Genomic DNA, 22,950 nt, shown 5'->3' on the forward strand with positions numbered 1-22,950 from the left:
GGTAACTATAGAAATTCAGAGTAAGCATTTGGAAACTTTTATGTTAATTTTAAAGTAATTTTATGCTTGCTGAATCTAACAATAAAAAATGTTGGGTTTGTATCTCTATTCTCCCCTTTCCTAATAATTCATTTCATTTTATTTACAAAAGTTATCAGCCCACCAAAGATTAAGAAAAAACAAAAATAAAAATTGGTCCTTCTAATCCCATTTCTAAGTCTATATCCAAAATAATCAAAAGCGGTGACTTGAACAGATATTTTTGCACACTTACATTCATCGCATTATTCCTAACTGCCAAAAGGCAGAAGCAACCCAAGTGTCCATCAAAGGATGAAAGGATGAACAAAGTGTGTTATATATACACAATGGAATATTATTCAGTCAAAAAGAAAAAAGGAATGAAGTTCTGATAACTGTGCTACAACACAGATGAATCTTGAAGACAACATGTTGAGAGAAAAAAGATATATGTTATGATTTCACTTACATGAAATAATTAAAATATGTAAATTCAGAGTCTGATATTAAAATACAGGTTTATCAGGGGCAGGGTGGGAGTGGGGAATGGGTAAACACTTAATTGTCACATAATTTCTGTTTTGGGCAATGAAAAAGTTTTGGTAACAGACAGTGGTGATGGTAGCACAACATTGTGAATGTATTTCACACCTGAATTGTATAGTGGCTAAAATGACTGATTTTAGGTTGCATAAAAACAAAAACAAAACAGAACCTAATGTAAACTATGAACTATAGCTAGTAATATTTCATCAAATGTAATAAAGGAACCAAACTAATGCAAAATGTTAATAACAGGGAAAACTGTGTATGAGGGAGATATATGGGAACTCTGTACTTTTTGTGCATGATTCTTCTGCAAATCTACAACTGCTGTAATAAATAAAAAACATTAAAAAAAAAAAAAGATTCCAAGATTAAACACACACACAAAACAAACAAACTGGTCTTTGGAGAATTATTACTAATAGAGGATTCTATAGACTGGCGTGTGACCCATAGGATGGCATATAAACTTCGTTTTGTTTTTCATTAAAAAAAAGAAAAGATTTAGTTATTTATTCCCCCCACCACCCTGCTGTTTTTGCTGTGTTCATTAGCAGGGTGATCTTCTGTATCTATTTTTTTTTTTACTTTTTAAAATTTTTACTTGTCTTTTTTTTTTTAAAGATACATAGATCACAAAAAATGTTACAATAAAAATGTATCTATGCCTTAAACTGATGAGTAATGAAAATAACAACTTGGGATGACGCCCAAACCCTCACTGTGAATGTGAGGCAAATTTCTGAGACAGTAAAGGCTGCGCCTAAGGTGACCCACCTACTTTGCCAGATGCCTGGGAGTCGCGATCTGCCCAACCCCCACCTACTCTTAAAAAATACACTAGTTGAGCTGTTTTCTGTTTGTTGAGCTGGTTAGTGAAGCTCAGGGTCTGTTTATGGGATTCTGGAGTTCAACTTTGTTTGTCGCTTTACAGTTTGGTCCTTCCATATTTCAGGTTACACTTCAGTGGTCTGGCCTTCCCATGTAATGACATTTCTCCCCTCTACCTGTCTTTCTGGTCTGTAAAATGGGACAAGCAGTGCCGGCCTCATTGGTTGCTGCAGTGATTCGACAAGGTTCATTCATTAAATTGATGTGCTCCCATCCTCCAGTCCAGGGCCTGACATGAAGAAGGTGCTCAATAAAAAAAATTTTTAAGAAGCATCTATTTCTCTTTTTGGTCATTTTTTTTCCCTCTAGGATTCACAGGGATTGGATCCTGGGGACCTCTGATGTGGAGAGAGATTCCCTGTTAGTTGCGCCACCTCAGTTCCTGGCCTCTGCTGTGCTTCACCTTGACTCTACCCTTCGTCTCTCCTTTGCTGCACCACCACCTTGCTGCGTCACTCACTTGCACAGGCACTGGCTCACTGCACAGGCATTGGCTCACCACACAGGCACACTTTCTCTTCTTCTTCAACAGGAGGCCCCAGGGATGAAACCAAGGTCCTCCCATATGGTAGGCGGAAGCCCTATCACTTGAGCCACATTTGCTTCCCTTCTTTTACTTTCAATAATTTTTAAATTAATTAATTTCTTTTTAGGAGGTATCAGGGATTGAACCAGGGACCTTGTACATGGAAGGCAGGAGCTCAACCACTGAGCTACAACCACTCTTTTACTTTAAATCAATGTTTGCTAAGTGTCATTTTAGACCACCTACAACAGAATCACTGCAGGTTGTTTAAATGCTGCTTCCCAGGCCCATTTCAAAGTAATAAATTTGGAATAGCTTAGGTTGAGGCTAAGGAATCTTCATTTTACCATACTCTGCTGGAGGTTATTAGGCAATCTATAGTCTAACAAATGACTGTCCTAAACATTCCCAAAATTAAGAGGCATGTAAGCAATCTAAGGAGTATATAATTTAGTAAAAGAAGAGGTATTAGTTATGTTCTTCCAAGCTTCTCCAGCACTTTTTTTCTTTGTGCAAAGTACAACAAATTTAGGTTTTCCTTAGTATTTTTAAATTAGTGTTTAAAAAAGGAAATAAAATTCTTTTTTCATGCCGTGTGCCAGGGCACTATTAACAATGGACACTAAAAAGAGTTTTGAACAGTTGTGATCTTTTACATTGCTCTGGAAGGAATGATCTCCTAACATTTCATACACACATACACAGGAGAGCCCCCTCTTCTCAGATAAACCATTTTCCAAGGAATAAGCATGTGGGAGGGGGAGGACAAGAGAGGGACAGAGAAAGAAATGGAACAGTTGGAATAAATGGGGGTAAATGAGCTCCAAAAGGAAGTAACAAAGTAACAAAGTGACAAAGTATGTACCAGGGAAGGAACAGGAGAAAGTAGACAGAGGTCATTAACATTTAAGTGACTGCTAAATTACCAGAACTGTGGGCTAAGAACCTAATATTTCATATAATTCTCAGAACACTTTTATGATGTTCCTATTATTATTGCCATTCTACGAATGAAGGAACTGAGGCTTAAATAAACTGAGAAAGTCTGCCCAAAGTCACACAATAAATTGGAGAGAGCCTTGATGAAAACCTAGGTCTAATTCCAAAGTCCACCATACTCTCCATTCTCCCCCCTCCCCACTGCCACCATCTAGGGCAGTAAGTTTCAAATTTAGGCCAACTTCATTTTACTGTTGGTGCCTGCCTGTAACATACTGTCACAATGGTAAAGACTGTTTCAATCAAGTCTGCTAAAGGTATAACTCATGAAAACAGCAGCATATATGTATAATAAGTATTTACTACATCTATATAGTCTCGTAATCATACTACAAAATGTGAAGATTACCATACAGACTGGTGAAACAGGAACTGGGAAGTGATGATGAGAGGTTAGCAGCAGTGATTTACAAGCCTTAAGTCCAGCTGCCTGGCACCACAAAAATTTCTCCAAAATATCCTTCAAGAATATTCACAGCTCTATATATCAAGCTAGTCATAATACGAAGGGAGAATGTTATATACAGATAAGTATAGCTAATACAGTGGCAGCCTACCTAGATACTTATTACACAAACAGTACTTACCAGATGAGGTTTCTCTAATTATAATTCACATACTTTAGAGGAGCAAACATAATCACCCAATTAAATTTGATCTCAGCAGTGTGCTAGAGATTAGTGGACCCATGCCCCCTAGCTGCAACTGCAGAGCTGAAAGAAAGACCACTTTTCTCCTACCAGTCTGCTCTTTCAGGTCCTTGCAAAGATCACAGAACAATGATCCTGTTCTGCACATCTCCAGTCTGCCTTAATGCAAACCAGATAGTTGAGCTCCTTCCAAGCTACCTAATGCCTCTTTCTTCCCACCAACAATCATTCCCAGCAATTAACACTGTACTTGCCAAGGATACAACCTCTTCATTTCACTTCCCTCAAGGAACTTACACTATACAAACCAAACTGAGAAATTCCTCAAATGAGAAGTTAAAAAACTGACAGAAAACAAAATGGCTAAAGAACAGATTTCATTTTAAATGATACACAGAGTAAAGTTATCTCCAAATGTACCATTTTATGGAATCACTTTAGAGGCTGATTCCATACAGTTCTAGAGATGGGACACCATCAAGCTTACCAATATACACATTGTGAGAATCCCAGATAGAGAAGAAAGAGAAGGAAGAGAAGGAAGAAAAGAGAAGAGAGCGAAGGAAAGGGGGGAATGGAAGGAAGAGGCAGACCAAATATCCAAGGAAATAATGGATGAAAACTTCCTCCCACATTTAATGAAATACATGAATATACACATCTAATGATACTCAATGAATTTCAAGGATAAACCCAAATACACCCCTACCATAATCTATTACAATCAATCTATTGAAAGGCAAAGATAAAACAGAGAATCCTGAAAGCCACAATAGAGAAGGAAGGTATTTATTTACAAAAACAGGCAGGAGCTGCAGTTGCTGACTCCTGATATAGACTTCCTACCCTACATATAGGTCAATCAACTGGTTTTAAATCAAAGAAACATCAAGAGTAAAAAACCAAAGTGATTCGGCTAAAGTGATTGGGCTAAAAGAAACTAATAAGAACAGTGAAAACAAGAAACCCAACTGATAGTAATATTAATATTCACTGAGCTCTTACCATTTACCAGGCAATGTACCAAGTGCTTTACCATGCATTATCATCTTATTAAGCCCTTTCCTTTTAGAGAGGAATAAAGCAAAATAGATAAACTTAGAAACTTTCCAGGGTCTCAAGTTGGTAAATGGCTGAGCTTGATTCAAAGACAGACCTGTCTTATTGCAGAGTTCATGTTCTTAACCATATTTTACTATCTATATATAGTAATTTTTGGCTTTTTGATCCAACTTTAAGGCCATAATTCCAAATAAAAATAACAGACCACTGCTGTTAATGTGCTCTGACAGTATCTTCTCTATATCACTGAGAGTTTACTACACATATCGGTGGCTGAAATTCTTGAATGGAAGAGCCTAGGTGACCTTGTTCTAGGTAAGAGACTGTTAGTAATAGGTGCCAAGGATCATAAAGGCCTCTATACTTATATATGACTAGTTAGGATGTTGCTTCTTAAAAAGCCAATAAAGGGAAGTGGATGTGGCTCCAGTAACTGGGCTTTGGGAAGACCCAGGTTAGATCCCTGGGGCCTCCTGGTAAAAAAAAAAGTGTGCCCATGCGGCAAGCCAAGTGCCTGCACAAGTGAGTCACACAGCAAGATGATGACACAACAAAAAGAGAGACAAAGGGTGAAGCGCAACAGAAACCAGGAACTGAGGTGGCACAAGTGACAGGGAATCTCTTTCCACATCAGAGGTCCCCAGGATTGAATCCTGGTGAATCCTAGAGGAGAAAAACGAGAAGAGAAGACAAAAAGAAATAGATACAGAACATCACACAGCAAATGGACACAAGCGGGGAGGAGGGGACAGGGAGAGGAGACAAGCTAATGAATAGGAGGTAAGCAGCTCTCTTCCATGGTCACCTTATGATAAATCAGCACAAAGGTTCTGACAGAACAAAAGGAAATTTGCCAGATTCCATTTAAAGCAGGTGATATTAGAATGAAGTTGACAGAGGTGGTCAAACATCCTTCAAAACTACTCCTCAGCCACTCCTAAACAGTAAGTAGGATCCATGAGAGTTAAGAGGGGCAAAAAATCTGTCCACTAACAGAATGTGCTAGCTTATGCCTCACTAATTATGTCTACTTATGATTCATACTTACTAATTTCAGGCACGAAGAGAAAAGTACAAAATGAAGGCTGGAAAGACCTTCTTTAAAACGTATCAGTTCTATAAGCAAACATCATATAGTCAGAATTTTAAATTAGAAAAAATGGTATGGAATAAAATCAGCCTTACATCTTTCCTTCTCTTTACATTTAATGTAAACCAATAAAAGTGGTAAAACATGACAATACTACACAGGCAAAATGGCTGGTTCTAATAGAAAGCATTTTCAAATATACTATAAAAGGATAGTATCACCTCAAAAAGTAATTATGAATTCTAACAACTAGAGAATCCTACCAAAAACTCTCAATTTACACTCTATATTTACCTAGCTTCTAGGCTTGTGAAAGGTTGCTCTATAGCACTTCCAGTATTGTCTTGAAGCATTTAACTGACAGGAAAACAATCTCCCTTAGTTTATTTGCAAAGGTAACCTGGAAGTGGGCCTGGGAAACACCTAATGGCAAACCTGCAGAAAGAACATTACAGCCACTCTGGTATGGTCCTTGTTGCCCTCTTAAAGAATGGATAACCTCGGACGCACCTTCTAACAAAAGGAAACAAGCATACACATTTGCACCAAAACTCACACATCAAAAGCGAAAAAATACACATTTAAACATTGTTAGTTGTTTCATAAGAGAATATCCTTGTTCTTAGGAAACCCGGAATATTTAAGGAGCATGATGTATACATGAAGTATACAACCTAATTTCACTTGTTAAAAAATAGATAAATTGACTAATGGATGCACTAATATGGCAAATGTGGCAAAATGTTAAAAGGTGGTGGAGGGAAGTGCATGTGGCTCAAGCTACTGAGCTGCTGCCTACCACATGGGAGGTCCATGGTTCAGTTCCCAGTGCCTCCTGGAGAGGAGAGCAAGCTGGTGCGACAGGCAGGTTCAGCAAACTGACACAACAAGATGACATGACAAGAGATACCAGAAGAAAAACATATCGAGAGACACAGCAAAGCAGGGAGCAGAGGTTCCTGGTCCCTCCTAAAGAAGACCAGCAAGACAGCAAGCTAACATGATGGGCAGGCGCAGCAAGATGATGCACAGGAGACACAAGAAGAAAAAATATGAGACACACAACAAAGCAGGGAATAGAGGGACACATCAAAGCTGGCAGCCAAGGTGACTCAAGCAATTAAGTACCTCCCTCCCACAATGGAAGTCCTGGATTCAGTTCCCAGTGCCTCCTAAAGAAACAAGGAAAGGGAAGTGGATGTGGCTCAACTGATAGAGCATCTGCCAACCATATGGAGGGTCTAGGGTTTGATACCCAGGGCCTCCTGACCCATGTGGTAAGCTGGCCCATGCGCAGTGCTACCACGCACAAGGAATGCCATGCCATGCAGGGGTGCCCCACACGCAAGGAGTGTGCCCTGCAAGTAGAGCCACCCCACGTGAAAAAAAGGTGCAGACTGCCCAGGGGTGGCGCCACATACACGGATAGCTGACGCAGCAAGATGACGCAACAAAAGAGACTTGGTTTCCAAGTGCTGCCTGACAATGCAAACGGATGCAGAAGAACACACAGCAAATGGACACAGAGCAGACAACAGGGGGTAAAGGGAAAGAAATAAAACAACAACAAACAGGGGGAGGGTTAAAAAAGAAACAAGGAAAGATGAGCAGACACAGCAAGTGCGAACAATGAGGGGGTGGGAGTAATAAATAAATAAAATAAACCAGAAAGTTGGTGGATTGGATATCTGGGTGGGGAGTATGTTTGAGTTCTCCATATGGGTTTTGTATTATGTTTCTAACTGCCCCGTAAGTTTGAAATTATTTCAAAATAAAAAGTTTTTAAAAAAAATTGTTACTTGTGAAGATGTAGTAAGAATGCAAACTCACAGGCTTCATCTAACAAAAAGAAAAATGTTCCCAAATGAATTAGGACGCTTTCTCTAGGATTGCAACCTGACAAACCCTTATTATAAGATAAACAGTTTGACAGTTCCTTCCCACTCCAAACCTTCCCAACCAAATACTTGCATACAATCAGAAAGGAGCAAAAATAAACTCACATTAAAATCAACTGTACCAAAAAAAAAACACACCTCCAACAGTATGACCCTCTCTTCATTCATTAATAAACTTTCTCATTTCTATTTAACATAAAAGCTGCTTAACATTATGTGCTAGCTAGGTGCTTCATACCTAGGAAGCACAGAAAGCGAAATTAACAAAAAAGCATCAAAAAGGTAAACTGAGCAGAACTATAATTTCTAAATGAATGTTGGGTTCCTTATGATTAATGAAAAATACAATCATTCCAACTGAACTCCAAAATTGTAATAATTGCTATATCTGAAAGCTTAGAACAAATTCTTTTTTGCCCCTTCCATGACTAACCCTGCAGCAGATTTCAGAGAGAATACTCCATTTTTATAATGTTATACTAAATGGAACAACAAAATGAAATGAAAAAAGAAGGGGGTACTAGAAGAGAGAACTCAAAGGAATAGCTATAGATATTTCTGGCTTTTTGCTTCTCCTTAAGAGCACACCCTCATCTACCCATCCCTGCACCCTTGACAATGCTGAATTCTTACAGTTTACTGCCTGCCCTCCCTCCCTCCAAGTATCTAATATTACAGCTCTTAAATCCAGCAGGCATTTCTCCTTTTTCAAGCACAAGCACATCTCAATGGGGGAAGGAAGAAGAGATCCAGAACATACTGCTTTCATCCTCCCAGGAGTTACTACTTCCACTAGGAAGATGGTCACTACCATTTGGACAGAGAAGCTATCTCTCACTTTGCCACAACACAAATAGTTGTGTTCTATTTTTTTTTAAGATGGCAAGGAAAGAAGTATGGGGGAGGGGAGTTTCAAAAGGGCATTTCTCTTGCTCTAAGTCTCTTCCCTCCTCCTTGTCCATGAGCCCAAGCAAGCAGAGATGACGCAGACTTCCTTATATAACAGTCTGTGATTTCCTAGACTGCAGGCCTTTTCCTTTGTGTTCTGTATACACTTAAACACGCGAGCGCGCGCATTCTCACTGCTTTGCAGCCCCTGGCATGATGCCAGCACTCGGTCAGCTGGTTGACTCCATTCACAGAGCAGGGTTGGAGCTGACAGGGAAAAAGGGGGAGTGGGTATGGGAGTATGGGGGAGCTAGAACAATCATTGCTATAGACAAAAGAAACGTTTTTAAAAAGAAAATCTTAGTATAATACTCCTCTTATAGCTTCAGCTCAAATAAAACCAGAAGCGAGGTACTCTCACCATTACAGCAAATGGATGAAGCAGAGGGAATGATGATCCAAACAGAAAAACAATTATTATGCAATAAATTTTAAAAAGCAACAGTGTTTATTACTCCAATTCCATCAGAAACCTCGGCATATTATCTTCTACACAGTCAGGAAAAGGCTCTGAAGAACTCAGAGCAATTTTGAGTTTCTGCTTTTAGAAGAAACAAACAAAAGGGGGGGTGGCAAGACAGTTAAAAGTACTTACAGGTATACATTTTTCTGCTACCTCCTCTAGATGCCAGGAAAATTGGAGACAAGAAAGAAGGAAACAGAAAAATGAGGAAAGAAGGAATAAGAGGTGGGTTTAGTTTTCTTTTTTTTGGGGGGGGGGGGAGGTTCCCTTTTATTTTAAGTGAAGCCTTTTCCTTTCTGTAGCACAGGAGCAACCCCATGCATGCCAGCCCCCTTGAGAGACTTGCACAAACCCGGTCTCCAAGCGGGCACTGCCCTGCCAATCACATGGCGTACTGTTATATTAAACAAAAGAAACAGGGGGATGCTTACTTTTACCCATGATGCCTAGCGGGGGTAAGGGGGAGCGAGAAAAACCAGTTCTAGCCGGTTTATAACCTCAGGACATGGAATTATCTCTTAATTTTTAAAGTCGTTTGGGGTATAAAAGTCAGTCAGTTCCCCCATCCAACTATCCCCCCATTATTCTGGTCTTGTGCCAAACTTTGCATTCATTCATGAGAACTAGTTTCCTCTCAAATCATGATGCTTTAACTGTTTAATTTCCAAAACCAAATCCAAGACAGGAAATCACAGCCTCAATAGCAAAGCTCACCCCAAATTACATAAAAACGAAGGCATACTACCAGTCAAGCTCCTTTTCTTTATCCTTAGTGCAAGAGAATTAGTTACTGACTGATAGACAATAGATATGTTCATTAAAAATGTTTTCTTGAAGCTTTCCCATAGGTAGGTATCTGATTCAGCCCCATCAATTCACACCATTTAGGGCAGTTGAATTCACACCTAAAAAAAATCACTGCAAGGTTTCACAGCAGTACATGCACACTAAAGATGTCTCAGGGCCAGTAAAATATGTCTGAAATTTTATTCCACTTTCCTCTGCATACTAACCCCTCCCCTCCCCACCCACCATGTATCTTACCATATATATTCTATGTCATTCTATAGAAAGATCCAGACTCTAGACATATCTGAGCTACTGGTCCCCCGATTAAGTTTCCTTTTCCTGTTTCAGAGCAACTATCCCCAATCATCTTGTGATTTCATTTCCCAAAATTACTGAAAAGGAGTCCAAAATTATCCATTTTGCAGGATAACCAAAGAGGAGGTCAGGTAGTGGAATTTTTCTGGAGATCTACTGGTAGTGGACCTCTGCTCTAGGTTTTTGGTCTAACTGAGGAACTAAGGTCTTCATGAACAGTCTCAAGGAATAAATAAGGGAGGGGGATTTCCTTACTTTTCAATTGATATCTCATATCAATATAGTATCCCAAATACCTGCCTTATTTGGGTCTCTGAAATTCAAATCATAATTAACTTCTAAAAATACTGCCTCCACAGAACCTCAAATCCCATGCTTTTCCCAGATATTAATGTTTCTAGAGTCTAGAAAATACATAGAAAAATGTTAAAAAAAATAATCTACGCCCTACTGAAAATATTAATTTGGAAAGAAAGGGCTTCCTGAGCAATCTAATATTATCTCAATTTTCAAAATTTGGGAAGCAGACTTGGCCCAATGGATAGGATGTCCGCCTACCACATGGGAGGTCCACAGTTCAAACCCCAGGTCTCCTTGACCCGTGTGGAGCTGGCCCTTGCCCGGTACTGACACGTGCAAGGAGTGCCGTGCCATGCAGGGGTGTCCCCCACATAGGGGAGCCCCACGCACAAGGAGTCCGCCCCGTAAGGAGAGCCGCCCAGGGCGAAAGAAAGTGCAGCCTGCCCAAGAATGGCGCTGCAAACACGGAGAGCTGACACAACAAGATGACGCAACATAAAGAAACACAGATTCCCGGTGCCACTGATAAGGATAGAAGAGGTCACAGAAGAACACACAGCAAATGGACAGAGAGAGCAGACAACTGGGGTGGGGGTGGGGAATAAATAAAAAATAAATTAAAAAAAAATTTTTTTTTCAAAACTCTAATACTGAGCTAAACCTTGTATAGGTAGTACTGGCCACTGGCATAACACATTCAACAATTTATAAACTAGAAAGAAAAACCCAGCATTTATAAGCAAACCAAGTTTCAAGTGGTTGATGTTGTATGGTCTCAGTCACAGTAAGCTGCACTTAATAGGAGAGCCCATCAGAGGTTTCCAGGTCTAGGTACTGATATTCTAGCAGATATAGGAAAACATGATGTCTGTGATAAATGAGGCAAGGAAAATGGATTATTTTCCTCTCACTCGTGACATTTCTAGAAAAGACCAACTATGAGTATCAAACTGAAACTCACTAGGTTCTAATGTTTGGTCAGTGTAGGGATGATGATGTGGTCTATTCTTTTTTTGAAAAAAAAAAAAAAAAAAAGATTTATTTTTTATTTATTTCTCTCCTCTCCCACCCTCTCCCCAGTTGTCTGCTTTCTGTGTCCATTCGCTGTGTGTTCTTCTGTGACCAATTCTATCCTTATCAGTAGCACCAGGAATCTGCGTTTCTTTGTTTCTTTTTGCTGTGTTATCTTGCTGTGCCAGCTCTCTGTGTGTGAGGTGCCATTCTTGGGCAGGCTGCTCTTTCTTTTGCGCTGGGCGGCTCTTCTTATGGGGCACACTCCTTGTGCGTGGGGCTCGCTCCCCCTGTGGGGTACACCCCTGCGTGGCACGGCACTCCTTGCGTGCATCAGCATCGCACATGGGCCAGCTCCACACGGGTCAAGGAAGCCCAGGGTTTGAACCACGGACCTCCCATGTGGTAGGCGGACACCCTATCCATTGGGCCAAGTCAGCTTTCCTAGTCTATTCTTAAACAATCATTCAGAGACAGAGCCCTTTTAAATTCACTGAATACATTTGACTGCATTTAAACACTGGTCATTTTTCATCAATTTTTAGATAATATAAAGAATTAGATACAATTAAGCTGTCAGGAGTAATTACCATTAGCTATTAGTTATTTCTTCATGTATTTCAACCTTACAGAAGTTAAGGCAGTACCCTATGCTTATTAAAATATCTGATTCTTAGGCACTGACTAGCAGTCCAGAGGTACCAGAGTCACTCTCAAACCAAAAGATATTTTTTCTCAGGACCTTGGAAAGTTGAAAATTATACCACAGCCAAAAACCTATTCCAGTTAAACCATAATCATCACCCATCACCAAAAATCAAAGGTACTCGTCAGGGCTGAAAGATCTAAATTTGAAAATACTTCCTGGTAAATGTTTCCAAGTTGTGATGTCCCAAAGAATACCAAGTTTTGTAAAGTATTACTTAAGGAAAAGAAAATCTAAAATTCAAAGAGCATTTAGTGCACGAAACATGGAATGTTTTATTTAATATCTATAACAAACCAGGGAAGGAGGGTCTTATTCCCATTTTATAGACATGGAAATTAACTCAGTGAATTAAGAAATTTAACTGAAGTCACTTTTTCAGCTCACAATTATAGAAGCTGGTTCCAAGCCTATAACTCTTTTCACTACACTATGATGCTTTAACCATTTCTTGAACAAAACTCAAGAACCAGTTCATCACCAGGATAACCACATGCTTACAATACCAATCTCCACCATAACCTTGGATTAAAGAACACATAAGCCAAATATAAATGAAGTAAGATTTCTATTCATAGAAGACTTTATCCAGATCTTTTGAAAGGCTGAGTACACATAATTTAGAAGTGTACAAACGAGACCTGATAGGTAGGTAAAATATCTGAGAGGATAAAATCATGAAGGATAGCCACCATAAGAAAAGAGGTGATTATCTACCTGGACTCAGGAAAGAGAGTTCCAAAGAATTATAACTAAAAACGTAAAGGTACTCTTACAAAAGAAATATGAACAAAACACTTAAAAAGATGTATTCTCAACACTGTCAGAAACAAATTAGGGGAGTGGGTGTAGCTCTGTGGCTGGGTGCCTGCTTCCCACACACAAGGACCCAAATTCAATCCCCAGTCCAGGGTTCAATCCCCAGCCCTGAGAACCTCCAAACACAAACATACATGTGCACACGCATGCACACACACACAACAAATTGCCAAAAACCATCTGGTCACCATTATTTGCTCTTCACTAATTTTATAGGTAACTTCCTAATTTTTTTGTGCCAATTTTAGCACATGTGGGCTCACAGAAAAAGTGGATCAAAATGAGTACAAAAAAGAGAACTACTACTAAGGTTGAAAAATAAAATCTATTTTTTGAAAAGTCAATTTTACACTTAAATGTACCTAAATTTTTAACCTACACTCAAGTTATTTTATATAAAATTCACAAGATATTCAGTGGTGTCCAAAAAAACAAGATTTATCTGTTAGTCTTGTTTTGGGTGGGGCGTGTTCATTTGGAGAAATAAGCTCATGACGTTTCATATTTCAGAAGTACTACTATTAAAACAAATTTATTTCTATTACAACAAATAATCAGATCACAGAAGAATTAAACTCCATTCATATGGTAATAACTTACTTTACTCATGAAGTGCTTAGAAAAGTTCAACTAAGGGAAACGGACTTGGCCCAATGGTTAGGGCGTCCGTCTACCACATGGGAGGTCCACGGTTCAAACCCCGGGCCTCCTTGACCCGTGTGGAGCTGGCCCATGCACAGTGCTGATGCGTGCAAGGAGTGCCCTGCCACACAGGGGTGTCCCCCACGTAGGGGAGCCCCACGCGCAAGGAGTGCGCCCCATAAGGAGAGATGCCCAGCGTGAAAGAAAGTGCAGCCTGCCCAGGAATGGCACCACCCACACTTCCCGTGCCACTGACGACAAAAGAAGCGGACAAAGAAACAAGACGCAGCAAATAGACACAGAGAACAGACAACCGGGGGGTGGGGGTGGGGGGGGATTAAATAAATAAATCTTTGGGAAAAAAAGGAAAGTTCAAAAAAAAAAACAACATTTAGAACACAGATCTGATTCCATTAAAAAAAAAGTTCAACTAGTCAAAAGGAGAGGTTATTTCTTAGAAGATGGGTATTCCTTGCCACATATTTAGAAATGGTGCATAATGCAATTAAGTAATATTACAAAGAAAACCATTCTGTTTCCCTAGTGTCTGATACATAAACTGAGAATTACAAACAAATGCACTGATTTTGTTTCTGGGAACAGGTGGCTTGTGCTTATTAGCTGAAATAGAATAATTTCTATATCAAGGGGGGAAAACCAGTCTTAAAATTACCAAATGCATTGCCTTTCAAAGTAGAATATAAGCTGGGTCTTATACATGTACAAGAGGAAACAGGAACAAGATTCCTTGGCCTGAGATGTGATTTAAATTATGGAATACTCCCAGTGTGACAGAATTGGACTCAGCAGTGGTCTCCCTACACATGGCTCTTCCATCCCTTCTATTTGAACCTATAGTTGGTGCTGGAGTTGGTAGGTATATGTCCAAGAAGACTTGAATCTTTCGGCTGTCCATGTGCCATCTGGGCCCTGAGTCTCAACAGGGTTGCAACACCTACTCTCCAGTTCATTGGACTCACCAAAGAAAAGTAACAAGGAGGTGGTGATGGACAACCACCATACCAAGGAACCAAGAGAATCTACAACTGCAAGCAAGAGAGTCCCATCCATCAGTCATATGGGACTGAAGCCCCCTCTCAATTAGAGGTGGAGTGGGCATCACCATTCCAAAATCCTCAGGATTGGGGAATGAACTATGGACCAGAGTGGGCTTACTGGTATTCTACTATAGACTTAATGTGATTATAGCAATGTAAGAAATTATATCATTGATGTGGAGGAAGTGGCCACTAGAGGTTCTGAGGTCAGGGAGAGTGTAATATGGGGCATTTTCGGGACTTGGGAATTGTCTTGAATGACACTGCAACAACAGACATAGGCCATTATGTATCTTGCCATAACCTACAGAATTGGGTGGGATAAGAGTATAAACTACAATGTAAACTATAGTCTAGAACTAGTGACAGTGCTCCAAAATGTGTTCACCAATTGCAATGAATGTACCACACTAATGAAGGATGTTGTTAATGTGGGTAAATATGGGTAGTGTGGGGAGGGGGGGGCATATGGGAATCCCCTATATTTTTTATGTCACATTTATGTAATCGAAATATCTTTTAAAGAAAAAAAATTTTTTAAATTATGGACAAATATTTTTCTCAAAATTTCACATTCTCCTTAATGTATTCACTCACTCTGGGCTTATAGGAAATAAGACTGTATGGAGGCCAAAAGAACTCTATTCACTCATATACTAAAAACATGCATAAAAATTGGGGTCATACACTACACTCAACTTAATCACCATATACAAGGAGGTAATAAATTACATCAACTATTTTATATCTCATGTGAACATGGTATTTCCAGATCAGTTTTTTCTATGAGTGGTTTACTTTCCCTCAAGACAATGTGAGGCAGTGGGCAAAACTCCACCTCCAAATCACATTTATAAAGAATTTTACAGGTTCCTAAGTTTAGTATGCATCAAGCTATAGTGTTCTTCCCCAAGGGCACTGGGGAATTCTACTGCAGAACTCCATGAGTAATCCGAAGAAACAGAAACAGGAACATCACTAGAGTATTAAATTAGTGTATATAACACCCACACATTTATAATTCCTTTCTTCCAAAAGATAAAACAAATCTAGAGGAATCTACAAGGTACCAACTAGGACAGTTCTGAATTTCTAACTTATTCTCTTCCTTGGGTCAGTGGCATGTTACTGACTCCCAGTGATTAGATCTGAGAACACCTCATTTATTAATACTTGATTCCTGACTATTTTCACATCTCCTATTTGTGCCTTAATAGAGGTACTAAGATCCTTTTAAGTGAGTCACAAATGTACATATTATCTGACAATAAAAATTCAACCTAATATCTGAATAGGCTAATACCTATCATCAAATAAATACCACAGAAGAAATTGAGAAAAAAAGTATTTTAGTAATCATATTAATGTTTTGTCAAAGATTTTCTAAGTACTTGAATTCTATCTTTTGAATTGGCTTTTTCTGTTAACTAAGAATCTAGCAGTCTCTTCCCTTCTAGCTTTCCAAAAGGAGAACTCCCAGTGCAGAGAGACAGCTTCACTTAGAGATATACATATTTTAATTTACATTAAGCTTCTCATCTTTCTCTTCAGTTGTGAAGGCTGTGCTTATTTCTTATCATTTTCTGAAGTCACAAAGAATGCAAACAAAGAGTAGAAAATACTGATTTTCTACTCAAACTCTGAAAGACTTAAATGAGCCTCCAAACAGGAAGGGAAAAAAAGGCAACCTAAGGGAAGACAGACTTGGACCAATGGATAGGGCATCTGCTTACCACATGGGAGGTCCACAGGTCAAACCCCAGGCCTCCTTGACCCATGTGGAGCTGGCCCATGCACAGTGCTGATGCCACACAGGGCTGTCCCCTGCATAGGGGAGCCCCACCCACAGGGATTGCGCCCCATAGGGAGAGCCACCCAGTGTGAAAGAGCAGCCTGCCCAAGAATGGCGCTGCACACATGGAGAGCTGACACAATAAAAAGAAACATAGATTCCCGGTGCCGCTGATAAGGACAGAAGTGGTCCCAGAAAAACACACAGCAAATGGACACAGAGAGCAGACAACTGGGGGCGGGGAGGGGGAGGCAAGAGAAATAAATAAAAAATAAATCTTAAAAAAAAAAAAGGCAACCTAAAAGAAGAAAATAAGTTATCAGAGCCAGAGAATTAGTTTTCAGAAATCTTTTTTTAAAAATTATTTTATTTCTCTCCCCTTCTCATCCCTTCCCCCCACACACACACCCCGTGTCTGCTCTCTGTGTCCATTTGCTCTTTGTTCTTCTGCATCCACTTGCATTATCAGGTGGGCACTGGGAAACTGTGTCTTTTTGTTTTATCAATCATCTTGCTGCAACAGCTCTCCATGTGTGCAGCGCCACTCCTGGCAGGTTGCGCTTTTTTCATGCGGGGTGGCTCTCTGTGACGGGCGCATGTGGCATGGCACTCCTTATGCACAGCAGCACTGCGCATGGGCCAGCTTACCACACAGGTCAGGAGACTCTGGGGATCGAACCCTGGACCCTCCATATGGTAGACAGACGCTCTATCAGTGAAGCCACATCCGCTTCCCTCAGAAATCTTTTAATCTGCCCTCTAATTTAATAATTATCCTTTTCCGAAAGAGGCTATGTTGGGAAGTGGATGCAGCTTCAGTGACTGGGTTCTTGTCTACCATATGGGAGGTGCAGGGTTCAATTCCCGGGACCTTCTGGTGAAGGCAAGTTGGCCCACACAGTGGCTGGCCCACACAGTGAGCTGGCCCAAATGGTGAGCTGGCCCATGCACAGTGCCAACCAACGCAACGAGCTGGCCTGAGCAGTGTGCTAGCACACACGTGAGTGTTGGCCCATGTAGAGAGCTCACACAGCAAGATGACACAGCAAGGAGAGACAATAAGAGACGCAGCAGACCAGGGAGCTGGGGTGGCGTTAAGAGATTGTCTCTCTCTCACTCTGGAAGGTCCCAGGATTGGTTCCTGTCCTGCCTAAAGAGAAGACAGACACAGAAGAATGCACAGCAAATGGACAGAGAGGGCAGACAACGAGGGGAGGGCAAGGGGGGTTATAAATAAAAAAATAAAATAAAAGAGACTACATTAGAACTAGATTTAATTATCTACTGATGATGAGAGATGGAAAATCATTCTGGAATCTAAGCTCACTGTCCTGACTGGGCAAGCTCAGAATTCACTTCACTCAAGACTTCTGTGACAATCTGGGTAGAAAGAATCATGAGGCGGCCGGTTACCAGAACTTCAGGATGACCACACCTACTTATTTTATACTGAGAAAAATGGATGCAAATTTTAAAGGAAAGAAGTACATGCATGATTTCTGAATTTAAAATAAGCTTACATTATTAAAATTTAATTTCTTCAAAATGTTCTCTATATTTCACATTAAATCTAACTGTAAAGTATGGCAAAATGATAATTTTTAAGCTTGGTGAGGAGTAAATGGAGGTTCATTACTCTAAACCCTCTATTTGGGTGTGTACGTAAAATTCTTCAGGATGAAAAGTTTAAAAAAAAAAAAGGACGAAAAGCCACTGAAAGTTTATAAATGCCTAGAACATCTATAGAAAGATATCAAGAAACTTAATAGTTCTGCCTCCAGAGAGGAAGATGGCATTTAAAAATGTAAACCCCTTGTGAATTCTGTATCATGCACATACATTACCCTAGCTAAAAATTAAGAATTAAAAATAAAAATAGTTGAGCTTAACATAATTACTAAAAGACACACATGTACAATGATAGAAAGGGACAGAGTTCCCAGGCTTAGCCAGAAGTGTTTAAGTCACGAGCCAAAATCAACAGGAAGATAGGTAGTAAGATTTTTCTAATATATAGAATACTAGTAAAATTCAGACACCCTAAAGGCTAAAGATAGAGATCTAGGAAAAAAGATCCACCTGATCAAATATTAAATATACTAGTAAGTTAAAAAGGTCTTCCATCTACAACTGTTGAGACTGTTCAGGGTTATATGAACATATATCTATCTGGTCATAAAATTAACTTGTAAATGGTCAAGAAGTTTAACATCAGAATTGACTGATGAAATACTCCAATGGGTAACACTGTACATTCATTAATCCCATCCAGCAAACAATTTCGTCATCGAAATGGGTCCAGGAATAGACTTTTATTTTATCTAGGAGACTTACAAGAAGCCTTCTTTAATGAAATAAATGAAACAAATTCAGGTGGGACCTTTTGATAGTCTATTTGTGAGATTTGCATATTAGCAAATAGGACCTATTTGCATACAGCCTATAGGACCTACAGGAAATCTGTCACTTTTCTTCAACTGGGGGACAAAGAGGTGGGTCAATATTCTACCTGTTACTAGGATTTGGTCTACCGGGCAGAAGGCTCATCATTGTACTAGGTGGTAAACAGTCACTTTAAGAAGTTTACCCTTAGAATTCCCTGTCAATAAACAGATTTTTGATGGTTTCCCACAAAAGTTTCAAAAGAAGAATGGGCTTAACCATTTAACACATCAATTATTTTAAAATCACTTCAACGAACCCTAAAAATTATAGCAGGGTTTCTCAACCTCACCTACTACTGATATTTTGGAGCAGATAACTTGTGGGGACCAGTACTGTAGCAGCACCCTGGTCTCTTCCCAGTGGATGCCAGTAGCACCACCACCTCCAGTTTTTGTTTTGATGACTTCTGAAGCAACTGAATGCTTTCTCTCTTTGTATTAGAGAAGATGCAGGTTTACAGAAAACTCATGCAGAAGCTACAGTTCCCATATAACTCCCCATCACACACAGTTTTCCCTATTATTAACAGTTTGCACTACTTCTGTTTCAAATGATGAAACAATATTATAATTAAACTATTAACTATAGTACATAGTTTACAGGGGCTTCACTGTACTGTACAATTCTGTTTTAAAAAAATTATTCTCATAACAAATATACAACCTAACCACTTTCAGAAAAACATATACTTCAGTGATGTTAATTACACTTAGTGTTATGCTAAAATCAACACTATCCATTACCAAAAATTTTCTATCATCCTAAGCAGAAACTCTACCAGTTAAACATTAAATTTCCACTTCCTAACCCCATTCTGGCCTCCTGGTAAACTGTAGTTTCTGACTCTAATAATTTGCATATTCTAATTATTTTATGTAAGTGAGATTATGAAAAATAGTTGTCCTTTTGTGTCTGGCTTATTTAATTCAACAGGTGTCTTTGAGATTCATCCATGTAATTACATGTATCAGAACTTCACTCCTTTTTTACAGCTGAATAAATATCCCATTGTATATGTGTACCTCATTTTATTTAGCCAGTGATTGGCTGAGGGACATATGAGTTGCTTCCACCCTTTGGTTACTGTGAAAAAAGCTGCTATGAACACTGGTGTACAAGTATCTGTCCAAGTTTCTACTTTCAAATCTTCTGGGTACATACTTAAACATGGAATTTCTGGATAATGTGGTAATTCAATACTTAACTTGCTGCAGAATAACAAAATCAAAACACACAGTGGCTTCACCATTTTACTTTCCCATCAACAATGAACAAATGCTCCTGTTTCTCCACATCTTTTCCAATGTGTTATTTTCTGTTTTATTAAGAGTATCCATGCTAGTGGATGTGAAGTGGTATCTCTTTGTGGTTTTCATTTGCATTTTCCTAATGGCTAATCACTCTGAGCATTTTTCATGTGCTTATTGGTCATTTATATTTCTTGTTTTGAGAAATATCTATTCAAGTCCTTGTCCCATTTTTAAAGTGTGTCATTTTTTTTGTTGTTGAGTTGTGGGATTTCTTTCTTATTCTGGTTAGTAAACCCTCATTGGGGGAAGCAGATGTGGCTCAAGTGACTGGGCTCCTATTTACCATATGGGAGATCCAGGGTTCAATTCCCAGGGCCTCCTGGTGAAGGCAAGCTAGCCTACATGGCAAGCTGGCCTGAGAAGAGTGCTGGCCTGAGCAGGAGTGCTGGTTGGAGCAGAGAGCTGGCGCAGCAAGATGACGCAACAAAAAAAAGACACAGAGGAGAGACAATAAGAGACACAGCAGACCAGGGAGCTGAGGTAACACAAGAGATTGAACACCTCTCTCCCACTCCAGAAGGTCCCAGGATCAGTTCCCCGTGTTGCCTAAAAAGAAGACAAGCAGACAAAGAACAACACACAGTGAATGGACACAGAGCAGACAAGAGGTTCGGGGGCATGTGGAGAAATAAATAAATCATAAAAAAACAAAAATATAAATGCTTATTGGACATGTGATTTCCAAATATTTTATTTATCCCATTCTGTAGGTTGTTTTGTTACTTTCATGACAAAGTTCTTTGAGTCACAAAAGATTTAATTTCTGAAGTCCTATTTATTCTTTTCTTTTGTTACTCATGCTTTTGGCATAAAGTTTAAGAAACCACTGCCTAACATAAGATCCTGAGAAGGCTTCCCTATGTTTCTTCTAGGACTTCTAAAGTTTTAGTTCTTGCAATGAATGTCTCATGATGATTAAGGAGGTTGTTGTTATGGGGGGAGGAGTGGGGTGAGGGGGGTGGGGGGCATATGGGGACCTCATATTTTTTTAATGTAACATTAAAAAAATAAAGACAAAATAAAATAAAATAATAAAGTTTTAGTTCTTATACTTAGGTCTTTGATCCATTCTGAGTTAATTTTTTAGTATGATGTGAGGTAGGGATCCACCTTCACTCTTTTGCATAAGGATATCCAGTTCTCCCAGCACCATTTGCTGAAGAAACTATTCTTTCCCCATTGAGTAGACTTGACACTGTTATAAATAGATAAATAAAATAAAACAGGAAAGCGGATTTGGCTCAACTAATAGAGTGTCTGCCTACCACATGGGAGGTCCAGGGTTCAAACCCAGGGCCTCCTGGCCCATGTGCTGAGCTGGCCCATATGTAGTGCTGACTCGTGCAAGGAGTGCCATGCCACACAGGAGTATCCCCCATGTAGGGGAACCCCACGTGCAAGAAGTGCACCCAGTAAGGAAAGCCGCCCTGCATGAAAAAAGTGCAGCCTGCCCAGGAGTGGAACCGCACACATGGAGAGTTGACGCAGCAAGATGTCGCAAAAAAAAAATAATTACAAAAATGTGCTTTTCATCAATTGTAACAAACATATTATACCAACACAAGGTGTTAGTAAAAGGACAGTGTATGGGTATCCTGTATTTTATTCATGATTACTCTGTAAACCCCAACTTTTCTATTAAAAAAAAAATTAAGGTCCTAAATGTGCTCAAAGAGCTAAAGGAAAACATGGACAAAGAAATAAAGGAAATCAGGAAAATGATAAATGAACACAGAGAATATCAATAAAGAGATGGTAATAATAGAAAGGAACCAAACAGAGCCTAAGACCTCAGTAACAGAAATTTAAAATTCCCTAGAGAAGTTCAGCCGCAGATTGGAGGTGGCAGAAGAAAAGTATCAGAGAACTTGAAGAGAAGATGATTGAAATCATTCAGTCTGAAGCAGAAAGAATTAAGAAACATGAACAGAGCCTGAGAGACCTGTGGGATACCATCAATCTTCCCAATACACACGTGGTGGGAATCCCAAAGGGAGAAAAAAGGGAACGGGGAAGAGAGACTAGTGAAACAAATAATGGCTGAAAACTCCCCAAATTTATTGAAAGACATGAATACACACATCCAAGATGCTCAACGAACTCCAAATAGGATAACCCAGAACAGACCCACAATACAACATATTGTATTCAAACTGTGGAATGCCAAGGTTAAAGAGAGAATCCTGAAAGGTACAAGAGAGAAGCAATGCATCATATACAAGGTAGCATGAGTAAGATTAAATTGATTTTTCATATGAAACCCGAGAGGTAAGAAGGCAGTAGGAAGACATACTTCAGACATACTGAAAACTAACAAAAATAAATTGCCAACCAAGAATTCTGCATCTGGCACACCTGTCTTTCAAAAATGATGAAGAGGGAAGCAGATGTGGCTCAAGCGATCAAGTGCTGCCTAGCACATGGCAGGTCCTGCGTTTGGTTCCCAGTGCCTCCTAGAGAAGATGAGCAAGACAACAAGTTGGTGTGATGGGCAGGGGCGGTGAGCTGATGCAACAAGATGAAGCAACAAGGAGACAAAGAGGAAAGACAATGAGAGACACAGACAGAGGTGGCTCAAGCAATTGAGAGCCTCTCCACCACATGGGAGGTCCTAGGTTCAGTTCCCAGTACCTCCTAACGAGAAGACAAGCAGACAGAGAGGATATAAC

The 22,950-nt window shown here is 39.6% G+C and overlaps 1 protein-coding gene and 1 non-coding gene across 3 annotated transcripts in view; one reads left to right on the forward strand and one right to left on the reverse strand.

Moving 5' to 3' along the window:
* Positions 1-22,950, reverse strand: part of GATAD2B (GATA zinc finger domain containing 2B) — a 97,592-nt gene that overhangs the window by 46,515 nt on the left and 28,127 nt on the right. The window lies entirely within an intron of this gene.
* Positions 1,232-1,381, forward strand: LOC131273184 (U12 minor spliceosomal RNA). Its single transcript, XR_009180345.1, has one exon. It is a non-coding gene; the product is annotated as a U12 minor spliceosomal RNA (small nuclear RNA).

The sequence above is a fragment of the Dasypus novemcinctus genome, chromosome 13, assembly GCF_030445035.2.
Source record: "Dasypus novemcinctus isolate mDasNov1 chromosome 13, mDasNov1.1.hap2, whole genome shotgun sequence".
NCBI classification, from domain to species: Eukaryota; Metazoa; Chordata; class Mammalia; order Cingulata; family Dasypodidae; genus Dasypus; species Dasypus novemcinctus.